This window comes from Schistocerca cancellata, chromosome 8, assembly GCF_023864275.1.
Source record: "Schistocerca cancellata isolate TAMUIC-IGC-003103 chromosome 8, iqSchCanc2.1, whole genome shotgun sequence".
NCBI classification, from domain to species: Eukaryota; Metazoa; Arthropoda; class Insecta; order Orthoptera; family Acrididae; genus Schistocerca; species Schistocerca cancellata.
Genome location: NC_064633.1, coordinates 33,679,704 through 33,693,931, shown reverse-complemented (window position 1 = coordinate 33,693,931; position 14,228 = coordinate 33,679,704).

Below are 14,228 nucleotides of genomic sequence, written 5' to 3'. Positions count from 1 at the left end.
ACAAAATCTGGAGTGAAAGGCACGGTGACCGGGCAGTGCCATTGTGGCCCGTTGTTAGATCTGCTTACAGGGAGGTGAGTCTGACACGCTCAGTGATACAGTACGGGCTTCAAGTAGCTCGGAAGCAGACTACCTTCAAAGAAGAAAACCTGTGACATTTACAGACAACGTGCGGAGTAGGGCCCTACTGCATCCAACTTTCGTAAACTGCAGTGCCGTGGAAAACCTGCGTCTCTTCTTTGGAGCTGCTGTCACTGTCCTCCGACGGTCGAGTCAAACCACTGGATCAACATCTCGGTCCATTGGTTTCTATCAAGATAATGTGAAGCCAACATACATGTGGTGTCAACCCCAGACACCACACTTGCTAGGTGGTAGCCTTTAAATCGGCCGCGGTCCGCTAGTATACGACGGACCCGCGTGTCGCCACTGTCAGTGATTGCAGACCGAGCGCCGCCACACGGCAGGTCTAGAGAGACATCCTAGCACTCGCCCCAGTTGTACAGCCGACGTTGCTAGCAATGGTTCACTGACAAAGTACGCTCTCATTTGCCGAGACGATAGTTAGCATAGCCTTCAGCTACGTCATTTGCTACGACCTAGCAAGGCGCCATGATCCTTTGCTACTTATCTTATGATGCCTGTACCGTCAGACCGATGTTCATCAATTATGAATTAAAGTTAAGTATTCTACCAGTTACCTCCTGTTTTGCTAGTCTTATTTCTCTGACCTGTTCCAGACCTCACGCCAGTCTGCGTGAGCTTAGACGCGTGCCTTTCGGCTACCGGTCATAGTGGATTGGCTGTCTGGCCAGTCCACTACAATAAATATTGTGTAACTGCTTATTTCTTGGCTATAAGTCTTGCTAACTCAGGAAGAAGGCTTCGTAACATCAACCTTGCGGTACGGAGTTAGTAGCAACTCGCACATCGCCTTGAGCATAAAGCTTCTGCCAGTTCCAGCGCCTGCAGATACAAATAAACGTAGAGCAGGACGGCTGCTAAATTCTGCATTTGCCTGACGCTGGACAAGATCGCTGACTCATCTCTGCTCGGTTGTGAGCGCATCGCGCGTTACTTTGCGTTCAGCTGGCGGTATGAATTCAGCTGAAATGATGCAATCGAAGTCAAAATGAAAGGCAGACTGTGCAGCGGTCGCAACTGCACCCGTTTCAGACCTGAAGTGACAAACGTTGTTTTCAAACACACTAAGAGCTTCAAGAGCATTGAGTAGTTCGCGACACATATTCCCAAGACCTTCTATGCCTGCATCGAATATTGACTGCAGTGAATCTCTTTTCGAACCGAGCGCTTCTTGAACCCTGCTAGAAAGTGCACTACCTTCGCTAAGTGGAATATCTTTTTCGGAAGGGGCTGAGCAAAAGTAGCAATTTGTTCGCGTGGTTCCTAGCACATTTATTGCTGTGATTTAAACACTGTTGAAACCTACCTTTTTTTAATCTTTTTTCCACCTAAACGAGCGATTTTGCCGCTTTGTGTGGCATCTGCGACATAAATTTCATTTCTGGGCTCTGTTTCACGAGACTTGAAGAACGGTCCTTAAGTTGCTGCAAATTCTGAGAGACAAATGTTGTCCGAGTTTCTGGTCTCTTTTCATACTTTTAGAAAATGAGTCCGAAAGGTTTGTGTCCAATATTAGTCCTAAACGAAGCAGTCTTGTCCTTTCTTCTTCGTGAACAGTGTTCAAAAATACAGACCATCAACTCGTGAGAAGTAACTTCAGATTGAAAAGCATTACAACTGCTTCTTTTTTTGTCCATACTGGCTTGCGAATGCCAGGATAACAGTAATTGATCATTTACTCGTCTGTTTCTCGTTTGCTATTGGCAAATCAAGTGTTCCTTTTTTTCATGTCGTTTATTTTCAGAATCATTGTTTTCCAGCAAACCTCACGAGAAAAATTGAATCTGCGGAGTTTTTTCCTTTCTCAGAAAGTCTGGCAATGATTGTTCGTCTGATAGTTCTGTACCACTTGGTATAATTGCCCATCATACTTTGCAATACTGTTGTGCATAGCCTGGTCAGTAGTACCGTGGAAAAATTCGTACGACGCCAGTCTGGAGTGTTAGAAATTTATTCAAGATGGCGGCTCTTCGTGGGTGGTCCCCCCCCCCCCCCACTTCCTCTCCATATGGGTGGATGTGGAAATGTGTTGTTGACTTCACCACCCCCACTCTTTTCATATCCTCCCCTCCCACTCCCCTCCCCCAGTCCCACTCTCCTCCCCTCACTTCCCCATCCCTCTCCCACTTGGTAATTGGAGGAAAAAAGGCTCCTCTGAGCTGCTGCAGAGGAAGAACATGAGAAACCGAACTGATAGTTATCCTCTAGTGCTGCTGCTTGAAATTCAAATAAAAATAACTGCTTAAAATTGGCAGGACGATAGGAAAACACTCTCTTAAAAAAACGGATCTCAAAATGGGCAGTAAGTTCGGGCAGTACATTTTTTATTTATTTAAACATTAATTAATTTAAATAATTAAATTGATGGTAAATCTGTTTGGTTGATGAGACGATAGTGTCGGACAGAGAGGAGTTTAATAAGTGTATTACTTGTAAGTGTACAACTGAGGACAGCGTAGATAGCCTACTACACGAAAAATGGAAGGAGGCGATTATGCATGAGCGTAGTGGGAATACTCTTCAGCAAATAATGACGATGCAGCGTGATGGACTGAGGATGCATTTCGCAACTCATAGAGAATACTGCCTGTGCTGGAGCTGTTCACGTTTTTGTTTTAAAATGACCAGCCAATCCACAGTGCAGGAGACTACATCGTCCTATTCCATTACCCCAGACTGAGTGAACCTGCCTTGGTGTATGAGACTGAACTGAGGGCGTGTTGAAACGGGGTTGTTCCCCTTTCCGATCGCATGTGTGTACACGTTCACCTTGCTGTGTGCCCTAGTTCATAAGAATACAACCGCCAACCAAAACAAGACCATGCATCCGCTACCGCCTGCGTCTACTGGTTGCACAGTATGAGCACAGCAAGCTCTCCCTCTCTGTATTCGGCCTGAAATAGAGTTTTTACTGTGATAGCAAATTCACTTTGCCAACAGATTCACATTGTAATCAGAGAGAGAACGGCATATTTACCTCTCTGAAAAATCTCTGTTGATCCATCATGGATAGTTAACTATCAATGAAATTCGCCAACAGCCGTGTAATTAAGATGTGATTTTATTTCATTGTGGCTACCAATTTTGGCATTCCACTACGTCATCTCTCGAAAATAAATGATATTGTCATACAGCACCGTATATTCCTGGATGTCTTGAATTCAATAGGGTTTTGAATTCACGATATCCAGGAATATATGGCGCTATATGGCAATATCGTTTATTTTTGAGAGATGCGTGTGGAGCCTGAAGATGGCGTTGTGGAATGCCAAATCTGGTAGTCACAATAAAATAAAATAACATCTCAGTTACACGGCTGTTGGCGAATTTCATTGGTAATACCTCTGAAAAGTATCCTTAACTACGTAGCTATAAGTATAGCAGACATCGAATTTCGCTTCTAAAGACTCAGGAGATGACACCATACTTAGTATGAATAAGTTCACTCCAGATAAAAAAAACGATGGTATCCTCTTTCGAGGTGTGTGTGCTTGTTCACATGACGCAGTTCGTTCCCGTCGTAGTTAGTAACTTTTCAGTGCATACAGTCCCTATCAATACACGCACACGATCAGCACCCTGTGATATTATTGGATTTCAGACATTTTGCATATGAGAAAAGGACAGCCACCGAGCTGTAGTTTGCAGTGATACTAAGCATGACAACACGAGAGTAAAAAAAAAAAACGAAATCTGTTTATAACGTTCGCCTACACCAAGACGCGCGGCCAGCGTTTAAAAGGTACTTTTAAATACTATGACTCGCTGGGCGCAGATATTTAAAATCATTGCCGCAGCGCTTGATAGCAAGAAGCTGCGAAACAGAAGAAAGAACAATTTATCATTTGTTAGGAAAATTCTAGAGTCTTTATAGTTAGTTGTACTTCTGGTCGCCGATATGTTAACATGTACTTCATTACCTTTGATGTTTGGTTGCCGACTTGTTAAGACGTGTTATGTAGCACCGCTACAAGTTTAGTGTGAAAAACCACGTTATCATCAAGAAAGAAAACGCTTTTGTAAACCTAGTGACGATAAAAAATACTTACGCGCACGCCAGGACATTTAATTTTTACAAAATATCACACATACAAAAGCAGCGATTGTTGGACTGCTCCATGTATGAGAAAAACATAAAAATGTAAGTTTTGTATTCATTGTAAATTTGGTAATGTTTATAGTTTAACGCCTTTCTTCTTTGAGAATATACTTTTCCTCCACTGTACAGAAAATCTATGCTTATTCTTTTCTTTAAATTAACCACAAATAATGTTTATGTTTAAATGAACTTTGTTACAGGTTCGCTCTTTATCGCGGTGTGTCGATTGTATTTGGGAGACCATTAGCGAGTTCAATTTACGATCTGACAACTTTTTTTACAAAATTTCACTGTTTTGCATTCATTTCCAATTTTTTTTATTATTCAAATAGATCCCTTAGGTAATTTCATTGAAGAGTCTGATTGCGTGAAAGCAATCCGGGTTAAGAGGTCATTTGAGAAACTATTTTCACGCAATCAATCCGTACGTCTCCTAAACACAATCGAGAACCGACGCATCGTCGATCATTCATTAATTTTTCTCTTTTTCCAAGTCGTACCAAGAAACGGGCAAGGAGAACTGCCGTGAGTACGCAATCTAGTGTTAAAAGGTTGCATTCTTTATCTTGTCGGCAAACATTGCCATGAATTATCAACATCAATGTTATATTTGGTTAAATGTGAAAAGCCAAAAAAAAACTTTTAACGCTAGAACCCGTGTAATTGATAGTCGTTTGAAGTGCACTACTTAACCATCGATTTTGTCTGAACTGAATGCTGAGGTATACACCTATAATTCACAGGAGTTGTACTGCCCTGGTTAGGACCCAATTTTCGCGGAACGGTAGTTACGGCATTGGAATGTGAATGCACTGCACGTTGCGTTCGGTGTCGATATCCTAAAGTCGGTGTTACGCATGATCATATTTCCAGTGCCTAGTGCTGATGCCTTCACGTTGCTAATTGTTTATGCCACTACCTGTAAGGCTGGTAAAGTGATACATGCTCTGCAAAGCACTCGCACGGTTGGTAGGAAATTAGAGAGGTAAATCAGTCCAATCCTCCACCACCGCGAGTAACAACAGATGGTGCACTGCATACTCACTATGCTCTCGCCAAATATCTTATCACACCAAGAATGCCTCTACGTGCCGTTACGCATCGTAAGCCCTGGAAGATGTGAAGTGTCACAGTGACGTTGACACAGTCCAAAGATTTTGCACTCCGATATTGCTCTCATCTGAGAAGCGCAAATGATTCCACTCTACATGCTGTTGATCTCTTCGCAAACGGTTTAGGTGTCGGCAGAACACCATGTACAGGTGATCAGAGTCCCTCACCATGCAGCTGTCTTGTGACGCTACAACCTTTTAAATGCGGTTGCAATTTGACGTGGGGATTTTGCACAGTATACAGGTAACCGCCTTCGGCTGGCAGTGCCTATAGTTTGTAAACGCTCCACAGTGCTGAGAGCAGTAGCAAACTCCTCGTCCTTCTCCCAGTTCCCGTATGATGAGAAGCCTTCCAAATTTGACTATAAGGAGCACCAACGTAACTGCTCACGCGCTGTGTCTTTCTACTGCCTCGTGTTGTCAAAGGCAGAACCGTTTAACGGCGGTCTCACGCCATGTACACGACCGGCGTATATATGAAAACATGTTCTCATTCCCACCAAGTTGTTACTACGCGGTCAGTCGCATTAACTCAACTCGCTCCTCCACGAGACACAAAAGATGGGCGATATAGTGCACACCGACTTCCTGTCAGTGTTAGAACGATCACCTAGACAATGTTGCAGGGAGGGCGGGTTAAAGACTGAGAAACATGTACAAACTGCACTGAGAGACCATTTAGGGTTTCGCTCAGGACCCTTAGCAGATATGTTCAACGAAGAACAGCTCGTTTCCAAGGGCAGACTGCTGCTATAGATATGATTCGATTGTTGGGGTGGTAAGCATCGAAGATTTTGGTGAGATCTTTGAATCTCCGAGATCATCAAACGAATGTGAGAATACTACGTGATTCCCACCCACCTAGGGAGAGATAGCAAATCGTAATAAAATCTTACCGAATTTTTAAAGTATTTCCGCTAAGTAACGTAGTTTTGTGCCTTTTGTCTGCTGCTGGCTATTTCCGACATTACGAAACTATATTTACATCTACATCTACATCTACATCCATACTCCGCAAGCCACCTGACGGTGTGTGGCGGAGGGTACCTTCAGTACCTCTATCGGTTCTCCCTTCTATTCCAGTCTCGTATTGTTCGTGGAAAGAAGGATTGTCGGTATGCCTCTGTGTGGGCTCTAATCTCTCTGATTTTATCCTCATGGTCTCTTCGCGAGATATACGTAGGAGGGAGCAATATACTGCTTGACTCTTCGGTGAAGGTATGTTCTCGAAACTTTGACAAAAGCCCGTACCGAGCTACTGAGCGTCTCTCCTGCAGAGTCTTCCACTGGAGTTTATCTATCATCTCCGTAACGCTTTCGCGATTACTAAATGATCCTGTAACGAAGCGCGCTGCTCTCCGTTGGATCTTCTCTATGTCTTGTATCAACCCTATCTGGTACGGATCCCACACTGCTGAGCAGTATTCAAGCAGTGGGCGAACAAGCGTACTGTAACCTACTTCCTTTGTTTTCGGATTGCATTTCCTTAGGATTCTTCCAATGAATCTCAGTCTGGCATCTGCTTTACCGACAATCAACATTATATGATCATTCCATTTTAAATCACTCCTAATGCGTACTCCCAGATAATTTATGGTATTAACTGCTTCCAGTTGCTGACCTGCTATTTTGTAGCTAAATGATAAAGGATCTATCTTTCTGTGTATTCGCAGCACATTACACTTGTCTACATTGAGATTCAGTTGCCATTCCCTGCACCATGCGTCAATTCGCTGCAGATCCTCCTGCATTTCAGTACAATTTTCCATTGTTACAACCTCTCGGTACAACACAGCATCATCTGCAAAAAGCCTCAGTGAACTTCCGATGTCATCCACCAGGTCATTTATGTATATTGTGAATAGCAACGGTCCTATGACACTCCCCTGCGGCACACCTGAAATCACTCTTACTTCGGAAGACTTCTCTCCATTGAGAATAACATGCTGCGTCCTGTTATCTAGGAACTCCTCTATCCAATCACACAATTGGTCTGATAGTCCATATGCTCTTACTTTGTTCAATAAACGACTGTGGGGAACTGTATCGAACGCCTTGCGGAAGTCAAGAAACACGGCATCTACCTGTGAACCCGTGTCTATGGCCCTCTGAGTCTCGTGGACGAATAGCGCGAGCTGGGTTTCACATGACCGTCTTTTTCGAAACCCATGCTGATTCCTACAGAGTAGATTTCTAGTCTCCAGAAAAGTCATTATACTCGAACACAATACGTGTTCCAAAATTCTACAACTGATCGACGTTAGAGATATAGGTCTATAGTTCTGCACATCTGTTCGACGTCCCTTCTTGAAAACGGGGATGACCTGTGCCCTTTTCCAATCCTTTGGAACGCTACGCTCTTCTAGAGACCTACGGTACACCGCTGCAAGAAGGGGGGCCAGTTCCTTCGCGTAATCTGTGTAAAATTGAACTGGTATCCCATCAGGTCCAGAGGCCTTTCCTCTTTTGAGCGATTTTAATTGTGTCTCTATCCCTCTGTCGTCTATTTCGATATCTACCATTTTGTCATCTGTGCGACAATCTAGAGAAGAAACTACAGTGCAATCTTCCTCTGTGAAACAACTTTGGAAAAAGACATTTAGTATTTCGGCCTTTAGTCTGTCATCCTCTGTTTCAGTACCATTTTGGTCACAGAGTGTCTGGACATTTTGTTTTGATCCACCTACCGCTTTGACATAAGACCAAAATTTCTTAGGATTTTCTGCCAAGTCAGTACATAGAACTTTACTTTCGAATTCATTGAACGCCTCTCGCATAGCTCTCTTCACACTACATTTCGCTTCGCGTAATTTTTGTTTGTCTGCAAGGCTTTGGCTATGTTTATGTTTGCTGTGAAGTTCCCTTTGCATCCGAAGCAGTTTTCTAACTCGGTTGTTGAACCACGGTGGCTCTTTTCCATCTCTTACGAACTTGCTTGGCACATGCTCATCTAACGCATATTGTACGATGGTTTTGAACTTTGTCCACTGATCCTCAACACTATCAGTACTTGAGACAAAACTTTTGTGTTGAGCCAACAGGTACTCTGAAATCTGCTTTTTGTCACTTTTTCTAAACAGAAAAATCTTCCTACCCTTTTTAATATTCCTATTTACGGCTGAAATCATCGATGCCGTAACCGCTTTATGATCGCTGATTCCCTGTTCTGCGTTAACTTTTTCAAATATTTCGGGTCTGTTTGTCACCAGAAGGTCTAATATGTTATCGCCACGAGTCGGTTCTCTGTTTAACTGCTCAAGGTAGTTTTGAGATAAAGCACTTAAAAAAATTTCACTGGATTCTTTGTCCCTGCCACCCGTTATGAACGTCTGAGTCTCCCAGGCTATATCCGGCAAATTAAAATCTCCACCCAGAACTATAACATGGTGGGGAAATCTACTCGAAATATTTTCCAAATTATCCTTCAGGTGCTCAGCCACAACAGCTGCTGAGCCAGGGGGCCTATAGAGACATCCAATTACCATGTCTGAGCCTGCTTTAACCGCGACCTTCACCCAAATCATTTCACATTTCGGATCTCCGTCAATTTCCTTCATGTCATGTGATGTAGGCAGTGTAACAGGGCGTACGATATGTCCACATGTATATACCAATCGCAATGTAATTCAGCGCGTGGTTTAGAAATGACACAGAATTTGAGAACCATACTTCAATGTTATTGGCTTATACCAATAAACGAATGGGTTGCCGGCACGGTAGCTCAGCGTGTTCGGTCAGAGGGTTAGCTGCCCTCTGTAATAAAGAAACTGAGTTAATCGATCAACAACGAACTTATACGGATGTGTTACCACGTCCGCCCCGAGCAGACATAACGAACGAAAGCGAACAAACTGAGACTAAAAAGAAAATGGTCTAGGGGTAGCGTCTTTGATTCATAATGAAAACGTCTTCGGTCCCGGGTTCGATCCCCGCCACTGCCTAAATTTTGATAAATAATCAGCATTGGCAGCCGAAGACTTCCGGCATAAGAAGTCAGCCTCATTCTACCAACGGCTTTCTCAAAGAGGGCGGAGGAGCGGATAGAGGTTCAGTGCACTCTCTTGTCCTAGGGGTGGGAAATTGCCCCTAAAGGCGGAAGAATCAGCAATGATCAACGACATTAGGATGCAGAAGGCAATGGAAACCACTGCATTAAGACACGTAACGTGTATCCACAGGACATGTGGCCTGTAATTGAAGAAGTGTCATGATGATCTCTCCATTGGCAAAAGATTCCGGAATAGTCCCCCATTCGGATCTCCGGGAGGGGACTGCCAAGGGGGAGGTTACCACGAGAAAAAGATTGAATAATCTACGAGAGGATAACGTTCTACGAGTCGGGGCGTGGAATGTCAGAAGCTTGAACGTGGTAGGAAAACTAGAAAATCTGAAAAGGGAAATGCAAAGGCTCAATCTAGATATAGTAGGGGTCAGTGAAGTGAAGTGGAAGGAAGACAAGGATTTCCGGTCAGATGAGTATCGGGTAATATCAACAGCAGCAGAAAATGGTACAACAAGTGTAGGATTCGTTATGAATAGGAAGGTAGGGCAGAGGGTGTGTTACTGTGAACAGTTCAGTGACCAGGTTGTTCTAATCAGAATCGACAGCAGACCAACACCGACAACGATAGTTCAGGTATACATGCCGACGTCGTAAGCTGAAGATAAACAGATAGAGAAAGTGTATGAGGATATTGAAAGGGTAATGCAGTATGTAAAGGGGGACGAAAATCTAATAGTCAAGGGCGACTGGAATGCAATTGTAGGGGAAGGGGTAGAAGAAGAGGTTACAGGAGAATATGAGCTTGGAACAAGGAATGAAAGAGGAGAAAGAATAATTGAGTTCTGTAACAAGTTTCAGCTAGTAATAGCGAATACCCTGTTCAAGAATCACAAGAGGAGGAGGTATACTTGGAAAAGGCCGGGATATACGGGAAGATTTCAATTAGATTACATCATGGTCAGACAGAGATTCCGAAATCAGATACTGGCGTACCCAGGAGCAGATATAGACTCAGATCACAATATAGTAGTGATGAAGATTAGGCTGAAGTTTAAGACATTAGTCAGGAAGCATCAATACGCAAAGAAGTGGGATACGGAAGTACTAAGGAATGACGAGATACGTTTGAAGTTCTCTAACGCTATAGATACAGCAATAAGGAATAGCGCAGTAGGCAGTACAGTTGAAGAGGAATGGACATCTCTAAAAAGGGCCATCACAGAAGTTGGGAAGGAAAACATAGGTACAAAGAAGGTAGCTGCGAAGAAACCATGGGTAACAGAAGAAATACTTCAGTTGATTCATGAAAGGAGGAAGTACAAACATGTTCCGGGAAAATCAGGAATACAAGTCGCTGAGGAATGAAATTAATAGGAATTGCAGGCAAGCTAAGACGAAATGGCTGCAGGAAAAATGTGAAGACATCGAAAAAGATATGATTGTCGGAAGGACAGACTCAGCATACAGGAAAGTCAAAACAACCTTTGGTGACATTAAAGAAAGCAACGGTGGTAACATTAAAGGTGCAACGGGAATTCCACTTATAAATGCTGAGGAGAGAGCAGATAGGTGGAAAGAATACATTGAAAGCCTCTATGAGGGTGAAGATTTGTCTGATGTGATAGAAGAAGAAACAGGAGTCGATTTAGAAGAGATAGGGGATCCAGTATTAGAATCGGAATTTAAAAGAGCTTTGGAGGACTTACGGTCAAATAAGGCAGAAGGGATAGATAACATTCCATCAGAATTTCTAAAATCATTGGTGGAAGTGGCAACAAAACGACTATTCACGTTGGTGTGTAGAATTTATGAGTCTGGCGATATACCATCTGACTTTCGGAAAAGCATCATCCACACAATTCGGAAGACGGCAAGAGCTGACAAGTGCGAGAATTATCGCACAATTAGCTTAAGAGCTCATGCATCGAAGCTGCTTACAAGAATAATATACAGAAGAATGGAAAAGAAAATTGAGAGTGCGCTAGGTGACGATCAGTTTGGCTTTGGGAAAAGTAAAGGGACGAGAGAGGCAATTCTGACGTTACGGCTAATAATGGAAGCAAGGCTAAAGAAAACTCAAGACACTTTCATAGGATTTGTCGACCTGGAAAAAGCGTTCGACAATATAAAATGGTGCAAGCTGTTCGAGATTCCGAAAAATGTAGGGGTAAGCTATAGGGAGAGACGGGTCATATACAATACGTACAACAACCAAGAGGGAATAATAAGAGTGGATGATCAAGAACGAAGTGCTCGTATTAAGATGGGTGTAAGACAAGGCTGTAGCCTTTCGCCCCTACTCTTCAATCTGTACATCGACGAAGCAATGATGGAAATAAAAGAAAGGTTCAGGAGTGGAATTAAAATACAAGGTGAAAGGATATCAATGATACGATTCGCTGATGACATTGCTATCCTGAGTGAAAGTGAAGAAGGATTAAATGATCTGCTGAACGGAATGAACAGTCTAATGAGTACACAGTATGGTTTGAGAGTAAATCGGAGAAAGACGAAGGTAATGAGAAGTAGTAGAAATGAGAACAGCGAGAAACTTAACATCAGGATTGATGGTCACGAAGTCAATGAAGTTAAGGAATTCTGCTACCTAGTCAGTAAAATAACCAATGACGGACGGAGCAAGGAGGACATCAAAAGCAGACTAGCTATGGCAAAAAAGGCATTTCTGGCCAAGAGAAGTCTACTAATATCAAATACCGGCCTTAATTTGAGGAAGAAATTTCTGAGGATGTACGTCTGGAGTACAGCATTGTATGGTAGTGAAACATGGACTGTGGGAAAACCGGAACAGAAGAGAATCGAAACATTTGAGATGTGGTGCTATAGACGAATGTTGAAAATTAGGTGGACTGATAAGGTAAGGAATGAGGAGGTTCTACGCAGAATCGGAGAGGAAAGGAATATGTGGAAAACACTGATAAGGAGAAGGGACAGGATGATAGGACATCTGCTAAGACATGAGGGAATGACTTCCATGGTACTAGAGGGAGCTATAGAGGGCAAAAACTGTAGAGGAAGACAGAGATTGGAATACGTCAAGGAAGTAATTGAGGACGTAGGTTGCAAGTGCTATTCTGAGATGAAGAGGTTAGCACAGGAAAGGAATTCGTGGAATTCGTGGCGGGCCGCATCAAACCAGTCAGTAGACTGATGAAGAAAAGAAAAAAAAAAAAAAAAAAAAGTGTGACGTTTTGTTGACTTGACAAGTAGTCGAGAGCAGTGGTTTGGACCTCGAGTAAAATTATTAAAAATACGACAAAAATAAATGTTACAGAGCCCCAAACTCGGCAGTTTGAGCATACATCATCGACAACAGTATCGCAGATTCGGTTCGTAGTTTTACTGAGTTGGACGTTATGAAATAATTGTAACTTTGTGTCGGGTATAAAAATTACTTTTTTTCCCCAACATGTGAATAGAGAGCGTGAAAGCCGATGTGCTGTATTGATATTTGTGCCTCTCAAATGTATGTAATACCCAATTACATGACAATTTATTTACAATACTTCCACAGACACTAATTTCGCGTGGTCCTAAGACACACATTGTTTGGTCCTACCACCATTAAGTTATTGATGAAGTCTTCTACCGACCATAGTATGTGGTACTTACTAGCTGAAAGTACCTTCAAGGACTGTTTAATGGTGTTAAGTGCTAATTTTGTAGTATGTTCAATACAACATTCAATGTTCTCGGCTCAATATTCATTGTAGCAAGCTTATGTTCATAGCACGAGAGTGCTTTTACACGTATTTAGCTGGATATTCCAATGAATTTAGTACAATGATTCTAGCAATATTCGTTGTAGCAACATAAGAATCACACCTGGAAAATACACAGCAGTAATACTTCATGCAGGAAATGAGTATTAACGTTTATTCAGTCACTTATTTTTAAATAAATAAGCTGACATTACAGTAGTTCAGATACTAAGAACGACTACACTTTACGCAGACGTGCAGTGTGTTACACCACGAGGACATCTACATCTACATCTACATGGATACTCTGCGAAGCACATTTAAGTGCCAGGCAGAGGGTTCTTCGAACACCTTCACAATTCTCTATTATTCCAATCTCGTACAGCGCGCGTAAAGAACGAACACCTGTATCTTTCCGTACGAACACTGATTTCCCTTATTTTATCGTGGTGATCGTTTGTCCCTATGTAGGTCGGTATCAACAAAATATTTTCGCATTCGGTGAAGAAAGTTGGTGATTGGAATTTCGTGAGAAAATTCCGTCGCAACGAAAAACGCCTTTCTTTTAATGATGTCTAGCCCAAATCCTGTGTTATTTCTGTGACACTCTCTTCCATATTTCGCAATATTACAAAACGTGCTGCCCTTCTTGGAACTTTTTCGATGTACTCCGTCAGTCCTATCTGGTAAAGATCCCACACCGCGCAGCAGTTTTCTAAAAGAGGACGGACAAGCGTAGTGTAGGCAGTCTCCTTAGTAGATCTGTTATATTCTCTAAGTGTCCTGCCAATAAAACGCAGTCTTTGGTTAGCCTTCCCCACAACATTTTCTATGTGTTCCTTCCAATTTAAGTTGTTCGTAATTGTAATATCTAGATATTTAGCTGAATTTACGGCTTTTAGATTAGACTGATTCATCGTGTAACCGAAGTTTAACGAATTCCTTTTAGCACTCATGTGGATGACCTCACACTTTTCGTTATTTAGGGTCAACTGCCACTTTTCGCACCATTCAGATATTTTTTCTAAATGGTTTTGCAGTTTGTTTTGATCTTCTGATGACTTTATTAGTCAATAAACGACAGCGTCATCCGAAAACAACATAAGATGGCTGTTCAGATTGTCTCCATAATCGTTTATATAGATAAGGAA